The 3,387-nt window shown below is 41.0% G+C and overlaps 1 long non-coding RNA gene across 1 annotated transcript in view; it reads left to right on the top strand.

Moving 5' to 3' along the window:
- LOC102078992 (uncharacterized) overlaps positions 1-2,659 on the top strand; it is a 20,622-nt gene extending 17,963 nt beyond the window's left edge. The window contains exon 3 of the long non-coding RNA XR_003214670.1: positions 2,600-2,659. This is a non-coding gene — a long non-coding RNA (uncharacterized LOC102078992). The remainder of the gene's footprint in view (positions 1-2,599) is intronic.
- The last annotated feature ends 728 nt before the right edge of the window (positions 2,660-3,387 follow it).

The raw sequence follows: 3,387 nt of genomic DNA, 5'->3' as shown, positions 1-3,387 counted from the left end.
ATCGTTCTCACTGTAGAATGAGGCACAGTGTGTGGAAATGCCCTTTACCAGAAACAATTTCTTTTTTTAAGATCATTGTTGATGTCTTTCCTCCTAAATGTTCAAGACCTGCAAAACTGATCTGAAGAAGGAATCTGTGCTTTTTGAAGAGGATGTGGCATCAGGAACACAATTTTTGGACAGCTGCTTCTACAAACAAGCATGTTAGCTAAACCTTTAAAGACTGTGGTTATGGTATAAATGACAGTAACTCCATCATATTGTAAATCTGTCTGGTAATGATACACAAGTCCAGTTTTGATTGTGATGACTATGATGCATTTACATGGATTTCACAGGGAAATCTTCTATCAGTCTTTACATTGACAACATCCCTACACACAACACATCCTCCACAGTAAATTCCTTTGATTAAAACACTATGCCCAGGTTGGCAAATACGAGAATTTTCCTTTGAAAAGCGTGAATCGACATGTTTTGAACGATGCAGATTTATTTGTATATGACTTACAGGGATTCTGGGTTATATTGGCCAAAAGAACAGATTGTTTGGTCCTGCTGACTGTTCTGGATGAATTAATTGTGTTTAGCAGGGCTACTCAATGGACCTTCATGAGAACTCACATTTGCACAGATGCTGCGTGTGTGTGCTAATGACCAGTGGTCTGCTTGTTGTTGGAAAAGATGACTTCAGAGTGGTCTGCCACTGTGTGAGTGTTCGTCTGCTGGTCCATTCCTCTCCCCAGGCTGCGGTGACACACACACAAACACACAAACACACACAGACTCTATATTGTCACAAATGAGCATATGCATGCCAGTATTAACACCCACACATACATATACACGCTCACGCACAGGCGCACACATATAAATCCATTAGTCAGACAGTTAAAAGGAAAGCGCAGAGATGGACAAACAGTGCGACTGAATGCCCACGCACCATGGCGATAACCCTGTCGCATGACTCAATTCAGGGAATATGCTCAGTCACATCAAAACACGCTCTTTGTCACCAGACCCCGAAAAACATGTTTGTCATGTTGCCCTCTGAGGGTTATGTGTTCCCCAACTTGCAGGTCCAAGTATAATTATTCGGCGACTGAATGATCACCATTCATCCTTCTCTTATGGCACAGCGTCGCCCGGAAGTGATCTAAACATGACCGCGGGAACCTATCGCAGAATATTTGAAAGCAAAGCGGGGGAGTTCAGGGGCATAATTCTGTTGAGAACGGCTAATGCATTCACACCCACACAGATTGACTCACCCCGACAATAGAGGCTGTGTTGTCTATTCTAGGCAGCTGGGCAGGATGGTCAAACTTGGAATCCTTTGTAGGATGGAAGAAAAGTCCGTCTTTGTCGCATTTTTACAGAGTGTATTTTACCATACGCCTTTGCATGGCTGGTCAGGCATTCAGCGTTGCAACAAGGCTAAAGAAAGTTTGCATAGATTAGCAGTGTTATTGCAAATGTTGAGCCCACTTACGTGTTAATCAAGCCTTTTTGAACTGAAGGCCCTGTCTTTTTGAAGCAACCTTTTGAGAACTGCGAACAGGCAAACTGCACGAATAAGAGTGATGATAGAACCGTAATCAAAGAATGACCAATTTGCTTTAAAGGTAGGTTTTACTTCTAGAAATGCAGCAAAATTCAAATTCAGATCACCCAACCATTACACACATATGCATTTTGAGCTTCTTCTGCAAAGGTTTCAACAGCATTTTGAAACACAGCCTTTACACAGGAATACCAGGTGCTCAGATCTTATTTGCAGTCACCTTTTCAGTTTTTCTCGAAGGTGTTGGAACAACTGAAGGCCTATCAACTTTTTGCACACCATGCCGGAAAAATAATCTCTTGATGGTCTTGGCTTTGTGCAATGTTATGTTAAAAGTATTATCGTAAAGCCTGAATCACACAGTTGGCTGTAGCATTAAGATTTTGTGTAATTAAAACCTGCCCAACTCATTAAAAACCACCCCAAACCATAAACATGGAACGCTTTCATGTGAGTGAACATAAACTCGTGGCCATATATTATGTAACATTCAGCAGATGTGAGTACCTGAAAATCCCAGATGTGCTATCATCCCACAAAACGTTAAGTGTTTGCAAAGGGACGTATGAGAAGCTTCTGACCTAAGGAGAGGACAAGGTCATGGGAGCCAGTAGTGCAGCTCACTGCACGTCTTCAGCTTCCTGTACTTGTCTTCTTTACAACACTGTTCTGTCTGTGCTGTTACTTATTCCTTGTAGGTCAGAAACTCGGCATTTCCTGCTTGTCTTCAATGCAGTAATAGATAGGGAGTATCCTCGCTGCCAATCAAAATGAGCCTTTTGCCCTCGGCTGGGTGGAGATTGTTGCAGTAGCACTGAAGCATCCTGTTTAGTTATTCAATTACCATAAAGGCCTGTTACCTCAAAACAAGTTTATTGAGTTATAAAAAAAAAGAAAAGAAAAGAACGACCCATTTTACACAAAGAATGCAAAGATTTGTAAAAGTTGAAACCCTGTTTGGTTTGTGACCTTTGAAATATATTTTTGAACTGTACTGTACTGCAGATGTGCTGTTTGTCTGCTTTTGTTTCTTAGTACGCAGGGAAACAGCTTGAACAGTACAACATGGCCTTCGCTGAGAAGACAGAGATGAAGAGGAAAAAGGGAAAATGAAAGAAAAGCAGCGAGTAAAGGCTCAGATAAATTAAATGCTAATATGTCTCTGTAATAGATATGTTTTCCCATGATGTTCATGCTACAATTTTTCTTCAGATTCGATTAACTTAATCTAATCTTACTCTGAACACCTTACATTTTTCATTGTCTTCTCTGTAATTTCTCCCCACACAAGAAAAGGCACATGAGGAATGTGTGATTTGAGACTGCACAGGTGTGTGTGAGTGTGGACCACAGGTGTCTATGCACGCGTTGCAGCATGCGTCTTGATTATCTGTGCGTCTGTTTTCTTCTGTGTGCTTTGTGTTTTGTAAGAGACACAACTGGCTGTCACAATACATTTAGAAGCTCTCATCCAGTAGGAAATGTTTAGTTACTCTGTCAAACCTCTTTGGCACAGGGCCCAAGTTTCAAATTAATGTATAGCTCCTATGCACCTTGGTGATTTGTTTTCCAATGGACTGTTTAAATAAGTATTTAACCAGTGGTATTAATCTGCTAACCAGGCTCACCTGTTTTTAGCATTTACAGCGTCTGCCAAGAGTCTCAGCCCAAATCGTATCTGTTCATGCCTAGCTTAGTAACATCATTTTCCACTTCCTGCCCCCCGCACGTACAGAACAACAACAGTTTGACTTTTCTGAAACATGATAATTGTGAAGACTTTATGTGAGTTTGGATTTGGAATAACAGTCTTGAATTAAGTT

The sequence above is a fragment of the Oreochromis niloticus genome, linkage group LG17 (assembly GCF_001858045.2).
Source record: "Oreochromis niloticus isolate F11D_XX linkage group LG17, O_niloticus_UMD_NMBU, whole genome shotgun sequence".
In the NCBI taxonomy this organism is placed as follows: Eukaryota; Metazoa; Chordata; class Actinopteri; order Cichliformes; family Cichlidae; genus Oreochromis; species Oreochromis niloticus.
The sequence above is the reverse complement of the archived record's forward strand: the minus strand, read 5'-3'. Positions and strand labels throughout refer to the sequence as shown.